Raw genomic sequence first — 11117 nt, 5'->3', positions numbered from 1 at the left:
AAACTTTTTGGATTAAATTTCCTAGATGCAATAAAATGAAGAATACACACAACATTACATATACATCTAAATGAGACAATATCCATAAAAACGTAACAACACCACTTCTCATTTCCTCCTTTTTCTCATACCCATTTTTCAGTTTCGTTCCCTTCCCTATAGTTTTTTTAATGCCAAACCCTTGAGAGTCCTGAACTCATTTTTCAATTGTGCTCCCTTTCCTCTCATTTTTTTTATGCTTAACCCTTCAGAGTCCTGAATGAATGGTAGAGAAGAAGATTGGGCTTAGACATGGTCCTTTAGTAGTTTTGGCAATAGACGATGAATGACGATGGATTTGTATACCAGAGACGAAAGCAAAATCACAATGCCCCATCCTATTTATACTGATAGAATAACTACCAACGATGAATAATATCTTAGGTAGCGTCTCCTACTAAAAAAACAGCTTTGCTAAACCTCAAATCCAAATATGCACAAGAAATCAATGAGTGGGAATCACTCTCCCAAATGTCGCAAAGTAGCTCCACACTCACAATCACCTCCATGAAAGACCAGGTACCATTTTCATCATCTATGCCTTGGAGCCAAATGAAAAATGCTAGTAAATGCATCCTCAGGGAGCTTCTGAAGTAGGTATTACACATTCTCTACTAAGTCCCAAACTGCTCTATTTTCTCCAATTAGGTTTAATGGGTTTATCTTCCCCATTTACTCTTGTAGGATGATGCCTAAGACTACTTTTTCAAGGGTATAATGAGCATCTGTGATGTTGTAGATTTGATTTGTGAGGTCCATGAAAGATACCTCAAACAACCTCTTCTTCATTTTCTTGTTTGGGAGAGCCCCACCACACTCATTCATAACTTATGACCATCTAACTCTGATGACAATTCTTGATTAATTAACTTCTCTTTTCCATTTATTGGGTTGGGCAAAAATTAAGTTTGCTTGAAATCAGGTGTGATTTGAGTTTTACTGTATTTTTTTTTTCTTTTTCTACTGGGAAGTTACTGGCTTAGTTCCTTCAATTATTTTTCTATATTTATGACTTACTATATCAATGGGGTCCTAATTTACATTTACTAAAGAAAGATAGACATATAGAAAAAATAGATTTCATTAATCAAAACATGTCACCTACTAGTGATTTGCATCAGGTTTACGGAGATAGTCAAAGCTTTCATCAATTCTCCCTGCTCCAAGCTACCAAGAGATAAAAAAATATGGAAATGTCTTGTTCAGCTCATAGCTATCAAGCAAAATCATACATTATACTTCAAACATAATTATAAGGAAAGCACAAAAGACTGAAACTACTTGCTAAGATACTATAATTGTATTAATGTCCACAAATGACCAAGTTCAATGGGATTCAAAAGCACAATCGAGTAGCGACATACATAAAGAGTGCGGAAGTATCTCCTATAATATAAGGGTAGGAAAGATGGAATATGCCCCAGGTAGAAGCTATAGGTTGTATTTTGTTGAGTCCCTTAAATGAGAGGGTCTTATAGATCTTGGCCAAAGACATTCAATTTCCCAAATTAGGAAACACCATATCTATGACAGGGTTAACTTCCTTGAGATGGAAACTTTCCTCATTTCAACTTTAATTACAGAGATACCGAGTTGTTCTTGTGCCACCAAATATCCCTTGTTCCTCTTTGCACTTCTTATATTGTTAGTATGTAATTGTTTTATGGTTTTCATCATATTAGAGTTATGTAGTCACAATGATACATTTGCCAAAAAACTGTAGTTTTGTTATTCTTATATATAGACATTCATCATATATGTTTGATCCCTATCTAAACTTGTCTGAGAGTGCATTTTCAAGACATTCTTTCCAAATTTTCTGACACATCATCCTGACTCTTGTGTCATGTCAATTGTGCCACTCATCTGTTGTTGAATTACAATGCTTGCCAACCAATCCACCATCTGGTTGGCTTCTCTCCTAACATGAACAACTTCAATATTCTGAAATGATTTCTTCTACTTCCAACACCATTCCACATAACTTGTGATTTTCCAAAGACTTGCTTGCAGCTTGTTCATTCATGAAATTATTTAGGAGCTTCGAGTTTCCTTCTGTGACATGTTTGGGGGTTTTCATTTTATTTAACACACTTTATTCTTTTGATCAACCCTTGGCTCTCAGCCTTATAATTTGACACTTGCAGAAATTTCCTAACAGTTTAATGAGTTATCTCTGATAAATCCACCCATTATAGAGATTCCTAGATTTCCTTTAGAAGCCTCGTCGAAATTAACTTTTACGAATACCGAGGTTAATAATTTCTAGGGTCGCTCTACTCATTAAAATACTCCGTTTTGTTTGTTTTCTTCTAAATAGAGATTTATTTCCCAAGGAAATTTTTACATTGTCTAGGATTATGGGAGGTTTTGGTAGTAGCTTTAGATGTCTTGACTATCACTTTCTTGACTTGAAACCAAATCTGTCAGAGGCTTATTCTTTAATGTTTAAAGATCCCACCAATTTCTAGCTTTTCAAATAAATTAGATTGCAAATCCTGGGATGATTTCCCAAGGCCAAACTATTTTCAAAATGGGATATTTCGAGGGAGGTTTCCCTCATTTTTTTCTGAGAGATACTCCATTAGGTTAGCCCTTGAAATACTTTGTTTGCACCAATCTCAATAAAGTTCCAAAATTTTTTTACGATTTCACATTTCAACAGTAGATGTTGGTTTCTTTCAACATCTCTCATTTTCTTGCTTCACCTTGTTGGCCCAATTTCTCCCCTCAACTTCAGAGCTTATTCTGTCAGGAATTTTTTTGTTTATAACCAAAGATGAGTTGGGTTACCTTAGATGTTAGTCCAAATGTTGGGAATGCAAATATTTTTTTGAAGTTTGGTTTACTAGAGATCTGTTGATTTGAGATCACTTTGTAATCCTCATTAATTCTATAGTTCTTTATGCCATTCAAGTTTTATCTAAGTGAATCATGATCTCCCGTTATCAAAAAATTTCTATGATATAAGCTTTCATTCAAAATTAGTTTTTCCTTCTCACTCACTACAACAGGCCAATCTCCGGTCTTCTTCCATTCTTGAAAAGGGACTAATAATCTGTGGGATCTTTCTAGTGACTTTCATCCATCCTTGATTTATAATTGCTTCCTACATTCTCGTTGATTCTTCAATTTCTTTAAAGGAGTTGTGTTCATTCCAAGCTTTATCCAAAATGGCACCTCCTCTGCTTCTCCAATCTAGTAAAAAACATTATCTGTTATGCACCCAAATCCTTTGACAATGTTATTCCAACCTGAGGATCCTTTTGGAAGTTCTTATAAAGTGGAATCTCATAAGTACTTTTATTTTTAAGATATTTTTCTTGCATTATTATATTGCATGAAGTATCTGGTTGAGATAGGACCCTCTAGAAGAGTTTGTCTGTTGGAGCGTTGGTTTCCATACCACTTATTATACCCATCCTCTTGCTTGGGTTATGATATTTTCTGCCTAGGTAGTATATGCCACACTTCTTTTTGGTTACATCACATAGAAAGTTTTTTGGTAGTTCAATTTTAATATTAATAGATTACTCTGAAATTTTAATGGTGCATTGGTAACAGTGCTCTAATAAAGAGAAATGGTCATTGTCACTGATTGAATATAAGTTATCTGCTTGCAAAGAAAATATTCCTGTTGTACCATACTTCCTTCCTTTTCTTGATTTTCTGGTACTAAAGTTGATTGAAGGCCAAAATTAGGGCATTAGGGTTGTTAGTAAATGTTGTGGACCTAAATTTGTAGTGTGAAGGATTGGGTTTATAACCCATTTCATATTGCTGACCAGGTATCACGTGCCTGAGTTATTGATGAAACTGAACATTAGTTACTTTGTTTATTTGAATTAATGTTGTTCCTATTTGCAAGAATTGAAAATAGTCTTGTGATCCTAGCATAATACAAATTTTGTGATGTACTATATCAAACCCTAGGGAAATTTTACCCTAAGGGATATTATAAGAACTAGCATTTAATTAAGAGGACCAAGCCATCTACATACCTTGATGTTGGTGGAATTGATCATTGAACTCCTCTGTCACGACCCTAGTAAAAGTGTACCCATCAATAAAACAGAATCTCAATTTGACATGCTAATCTTTATCTATCTTATTTTAATGTTTTAGAGGGTCATAATGATGAGGATCCCAATATATGCAATGATTTTGATGATATGTAGTACTAGTTGTTTGTTGTAGCATGATTTTTTTTGGACTCTATAGGCCATTTAGGGCCTCTTTGTTGATGTATTTTTTGTTCAAAGATGGATTGCACTCAATGTTATTTTGGTTATATGCATTAGTTGTACGATTGCATTTGTATGGTCATCCCATAAATGTTTTATATATTTCATATTTTATGTGTAATTCCTTAATAATTTTTTAATATATATTATATTTTTTATTATATAATATATAGTGTGTCCTCTATTTCATATTTTGGGGGTCACCGCGTCATGTATCAAATACTCGTATTTTGTATCCTCTGTGTTGCATGTCCTCATGCCATGTGACTTAAGAAATATGTTATAGCATCCTCGTGTGTTTCTAATGCTCCTATGAACTGCTAGTATTCTTGGCTTTATGTTAATTTCTTCTTTTCAACTTTAAAGGGGGTCTACATTTTGTTTGAGGCATTTATTCTTGGATAATCAAACTGTGTGGTTTCTTGCCTGTAAGTTGTGTTCTCGTTGGCATGTGTTGGTCAATTGTGGATATTTTAGTCATGTAAAGATTATATGTTTTAGGGGTTGTGGCGGAAGTTGGAGGAATGGTCAATATTTCTTTGCAATTTTCCAATTATTGAGGTGTTGTCATGCAAACCTGCACAAGCCATTTTTCTCATCAACTACAGGAAAACCAACAAGTCCCATGTCATTGTTGGAAGGTTTCTCCAATCAGACTGATATCATTCTAGTCACAGGGGTATCCCTAATAGATATATGCTACTACCTAATTAATAAATATGTGTTAGATAATCTTCGGCAAAATCACATAACAAATCTTTTGTCGACGCGTTTCGAACCAACCAGTGTGGTTCATCGTCAGGACAAGTTGAAGAACCAATCCGGCTTAGCGTGATTAAATAGAGTGTGCAGAGACTCCAACAGCTATAATGCTAACGGCTAATTTTGACCGAATGATCTTGGTCAAACCACTAAATTAGTTAATTAATAATTCTCGAAAAAGCTAAAAAAGTACAATAAAGGAATTCATATGGTAATTTAAATTAAATAGGTATATTATTGTTATTATCCAATTATTAAGAGAATACCTATTTAATTATGATGGTCATTATATCTCATAATATATATTAAATAATCTATATTTAATTATTATAAAATACAAGTATTAATCTATATTTAATTATGATGGTCATTATATCTCATAATATATATTGATTAATCTATATTTAATTATTATAAAATATAAGTAAAGGTAATCACTCATTATTATTTTTAGAATTTAGTTATACTAGGTAATTGTGTAATAATTAATCTATATTTAATTATTACAAGTATTAATCTATATTTAATTCTGATGGTCATTATATCTCATAATAAATATTAATTAATCTATACTTAATTATTATAAAATACAAGTAAAGGTAATCAATCATTATTAATTTTTAGAATCTAGTTATATTAGGTAATAGTGTAATAATTATTTAATGGTCTTAGGTAAGTTAGATCTTCCCTATTTTGTTCTTATAATATATCATATTTAATATTTAAATATAATGGTCCAATAAAATACTAAGTTATATAAAATAATATATGTTTATTAATAAATCCAAATAAATTGTTAAACCATTAATATTCCTAGAAAAAACCATAATTTAGAGTTGTTAAAACCAAGACTGATATACTATTAGTATCAGTCTTGGTTTTAACAACTCTAAATTATGGTTTTTTCTAGGAATATTAATGGTTTAACAATTTATTTGGATTTATTAATAAACATATATTATTTTATATAACTTAGTATTTTATTGGACCATTATATTTAAATATTAAATATGATATATTATAAGAACAAAATAGGGAAGATCTAACTTACCTAAGACCATTAAATAATTATTACTCTATTACCTAATATAACTAGATTCTAAAAATTAATAATGATTGATTACCTTTACTTGTATTTTATAATAATTAAGTATAGATTAATTAATATTTATTATGAGATATAATGACCATCAGAATTAAATATAGATTAATACTTGTAATAATTAAATATAGATTAATTATTACACAATTACCTAGTATAACTAAATTCTAAAAATAATAATGAGTGATTACCTTTACTTATATTTTATAATAATTAAATATAGATTAATCAATATATATTATGAGATATAATGACCATCATAATTAAATATAGATTAATACTTGTATTTTATAATAATTAAATATAGATTATTTAATATATATTATGAGATATAATGACCATCATAATTAAATAGGTATTCTCTTAATAATTGGATAATAACAATAATATACCTATTTAATTTAAATTACCATATGAATTCCTTTATTGTACTTTTTTAGCTTTTTCGAGAATTATTAATTAACTAATTTAGTGGTTTGACCAAGATCATTCGGTCAAAATTAGCCGTTAGCATTATAGCTGTTGGAGTCTCTGCACACTCTATTTAATCACGCTAAGCTGGATTGGTTCTTCAACTTGTCCTGACGATGAACCACACTGGTTGGTTCGAAACGCGTCGACAAAAGATTTGTTATGTGATTTTGCCGAAGATTATCTAACAATATTATGGATCACAGAAGTCTAAATTCCTTAATAAATATGTGTTTATTTCAAGATGATCAACACACTCAAGGCTCACTTTGAGGCTATCTATATATGGTAAAGAGTCAAGGTGAGTTCAATAAATAATTTTGATTGGTCAGGGTCAGATTTCAAAGACATAAGTAATAATGAAATTAAATGGAATTACATGTGTTAGTGTCAGTCTTTGCAGCCTTCCACCAGTGATCAAATCTGCTCTTATAAAGTGGTCTTGGGGTGTCAAAGTCAAATTTTTGTCATTTCAGTGAGTCTTCAAGTAAAATTTGGTTACTAGGTATTAGGTCTAGGATTGTTTTCACTCCTTCCAAAGTTTTCCAAGTACTGGTCCATGTCACCATTCGGCTGAGTGTACCATCATTAAAATTAGTTGTCATTATTATTTAAAGTTCCAGTGGGTGATTTTACACCTTGTTTTCGCTTCACTTGTGCTTAGGTAAGGCTCATTTCCCTCTCCTAGGGTTTTGAAGGTAATTTTTCTTGGATGGTCAAATCATCAACAAAACTTGTATCCTGATGCTCATACGCCTTCCCCTATCCTCAACATACTTTCTTAAACACTTCTCATCACTTATATCCCTCAAATTCATCATTTTCCCACAAACCCTAGCCTATTGCTACAATTTGACACTTTTCTAGGTTAGGCTTGTGTTTTTCCCTTTTGGTCCCCTTCTCCTCACTCAATCCTTGAAATTCCACTTTCCCCTACTTCCTAACATCCCTCCCTACTTCCCAAAATTTTCTCAAGAAATTAGAAGCCCCTCATCCCCTTCATTTCCCTTCATTTCTACAAATCCCCTGTCCCACACATCGGGATAAGTTTTATTCAAATAATGTTTCTGAGCAAGATAAGATGCATTTGACAACAGTGCGAGAGGTTTTTGTCCATAATAGACCCAGGAATAAAAACCTTCTTTAGTTTTTACACAGGTCTCATGGTGTGGGAGAAATTTCCAAAACATCATTTGTCGTAGGAGAGTTGATGCACTTCTGGAGTGACCTTAGGAAAATCACGATTTCCCCTATCTAGGGTGACCAAATGACTTGCTTGATGAGTAAAATGATAACTAAACATAGAGACCTTTCCAATGAGCTATCATGACCTTAATTTGGAGTTGAGGAAGACCTCCAAAGTTGTCTTGAAAGTGGCATTGCGCACTCCCTTCAGGCGCTGTGCGTTTGACTAGTCTTGGGAGATTGGGCTTTTGATAGAGAAAATGAACTCCAAATTGAAAAATTCAAGCTGCTAAGGAAATTAGACTCAACAAGATTTCCAACGAGCTATCCCACACTAAATTTGGACATTAGGAAGGCAGCCAAAGGTGGTCTTGAAGTGTTAGAATTTCCTGTCATTTTCAGGCATTTATTTTATCAATCCACTGGCCAAATGCACAATGCCTAGAACACTGCGCACTTTTTTGGGGAACTTTTTGGAGAAATGGCCACCACCATTGGATTCAGAAGGCCATGTACATTCATAAAAACCATGTTTCCAGGTGAGAAAGTCAGTTTTGCTAGGTGAAAAGGCCAAAAAACCACCAAAATTTCATGTTTCTGCCTGTTTTTGGAGCCTGGCGCTGTGCGTTTGAGCAGTCTTGGGAGATTACAATTTTGGAGGGGAAAATGAAGGTAAAATTGGAAACTAAGGGTAGATTTGGAAAGTAGACAGGACAAGCTTTCCAATGAGCTATCATGAGCCATATTTGAAGTGTAAGAGCCTTATCCTAAGGTCTTCTAACAGATCTAGTTCTGATGAATTTAAATGCAATAAGAGGCAATAGTTTACTTTCTTACAAGACTTTTAAACAAATAAAATTTTACCATTTAAATTCTAATCTTTATAAATTATGGTGAACATTTCATTTTGATAAATTTACATGAGTAATCTATAGAGGAATACCTGTACCGGTGGCTGGTGGAGATGCCTTTGAGCTGTTGCTCCTAATGAACGCTCCTCTTGACTCACCCAACTAGATATACTTCCCAGCCAACTAGGAAACAATTCCTAGCCTAGGAAACCTCCACAGGTTGCCTAGCCCTCTTAGCCTAAGTCCAACCAGATGTAGTGTGTGTGTCCAAGATGACTGATCCAGACCAAGATGAACAATAATTCCCTCCTCTCAACAACCCAAGAAACCTCCACAGGTTCCTAAGGTCTCCAAAATCACAGCAAATCCTAAAATCACAGCCAATCCCAAAATCAAGCAAGACCCCCACATGCCCTTTTCTCCCTTCCCCCTTCCCTTTTTATACCCTCCCTCTCTTCTCCATCTCAACCACCTCTCATTAATGTCATTAACTTCTCATCCATCCTTACAGTTGACTTCTCTTCTCCCAAGTAAAGCTAAGAGTACATTTGGAAATGTGATATGAATATAAAATTGAGAAATTAATTGGAGAGGACCATGTATTCTCCCATGTAAATCTGAAAGTACATTTGGGAATGTGATATATATATATATATATATATATATATATATATATATATAGATTGATAAGTAAATGGAGAGGACTATGTCTTCTCCCAAGTAAATGTGAGAGTACATTTGGGAATGAGATGTAATTAAATGGAGAGGACTATGTCTTCTCCCAAGTAAATGTGAGAGTACATTTGGGAATGAGATGTAATTAAATGGAGAGGACCATGTCTTCTCCCAAGTAAATGTGAGAATACATTTGGGAATGTGAGATGTAATTAAATGGAGAGGACCATGTCTTCTCCCTAGTAAATGTGAGGGTACATTGGGGAATGTGAGATGAATATATATATTGATAATTAGTTAGGGAGGACCATGTCTTCTCCCAAGTAAATGTGAGGGTACATTGGGAAATGTGAGATGAATATATATATTATTTGAAATAATGGAAGGAGACCACATCCTACCTAAGATTCAATTTGAGAAGGCAGGTTGGGAATTTGAATAATAGAAATCATGAATTTTATATTAGACCAATATTTCTCAATATTTTTAGATAATGTAAACATTAATAAAATTTGCAAGATGAGATTTAAGTGGGGCATTACATGAAGGTCAGGAAGGAATTCAAAATTTAGCTGGAAGTTTGCGCTGCGCACTCCCTTCAGGCGCTGCGCATTTGACACTGGCGCTGCGCACTTGATAGATTGCTCAATTTTTTATTGTTTCTTCCAGAATTTGCTTTCATCTTTGGGATTTTGATTTTTTTACTGATGTAATGTAAAATCATGCTATAATTAATTTATATTTTGGTTATTTGGGATAGATACATCAAGCAAATGGCCAAGGTGGCATGTAATGAATCAGTTTCCTTCACCTTAGGGATGAGTCAGTTTGACCTCCCTAGTCTTTAGCTTTCAGTTCAGTTTGTTTTGTAACTGCTCCTCCTCTCATGGATTCAACCCCTTAGGCTAGGATGAGTGGTTTTGTTGCCTATGTTATGTATTTTCTTAGACATTGGTTGAGGTTGGAATAACTTGGATGCTCAGAGCTTGATTGCAAATCATTGTAAGCAGTTTGGCAAGGAGATTAATCAGATTTACAGCTATTTTCATGGGATCCCTGTGGTATGGAGTTTAGCACAGTTTCTTCTTTTGTAATCATTTGTTTACATGTTTTATGTATGCCATCATCCATTTCATTTCTTCTTATTGAATGTTATCAAGTTTGATAGGTAGAATCCATTGTAACAGTGCTCTGCCTTGGGAAATCATTCAATATTTCATGTTTTCTACTATTTGAGAAGGATCCATGATTGTCACATGCCCTCCTCAGCTCCTCATCAGTCTTAAACACCTCACACCATTAAGCCTAAAGTGATAAAGCCTATGCCTACCTTGCCCCATAGAACACCCTGCATTTCTGACCTAATTTCCCAGACCTAAACTGCCCAGCTCCATCTGATCCAGCGAAACACCAACAAATTCAATCAAAACCTTTCGAGCTACTATACCTAGCCTAAAATCCTTTACCTAATCTAGTCATCTTGACTGATATCCTTAAGGAGAGAGCCCTCTCCCAGCCTAGTAGGGCTAGCTACTAGGCTAAGCTTGGTTTGTGGTTACCCTAGAATTGCCTCCCTTCAGCCTGAGGTCAATCTAGGTGATAACATAGTGGTGACCATACTGGGGAAGTAGTTTTATGTTCCTCAGTAAAATGTATCAAGTTTAGATCTGATTGTTGATGGTGGACAACGATTAGACACCGAAAGGCTGAAATCATTCACCTGGCGACTCCAGTGTCGAAAAATCCCAAGGTTCAGAATTTTTATGGCAACTCCACTCTTCAAGAACC

The 11117-nt window shown here is 33.9% G+C and overlaps 1 pseudogene; it reads left to right on the top strand.

Annotated features, from left to right (window-relative positions):
* The first annotated feature begins 321 nt into the window (after positions 1-321).
* On the top strand, positions 322-900 carry LOC149245428 (uncharacterized; annotated as a pseudogene).
* Positions 901-11117: the final 10217 nt, after the last annotated feature.

This window comes from Pinus tabuliformis, chromosome 7 (assembly GCF_031772625.1).
Source record: "Pinus tabuliformis cultivar Carrire ecotype Pingquan chromosome 7, CPIR1, whole genome shotgun sequence".
Lineage (NCBI taxonomy): Eukaryota > Viridiplantae > Streptophyta > Pinopsida > Pinales > Pinaceae > Pinus > Pinus tabuliformis.
Note: the sequence above shows the minus strand (reverse complement) of the source record. Positions and strands in the feature narration are given on the sequence as shown.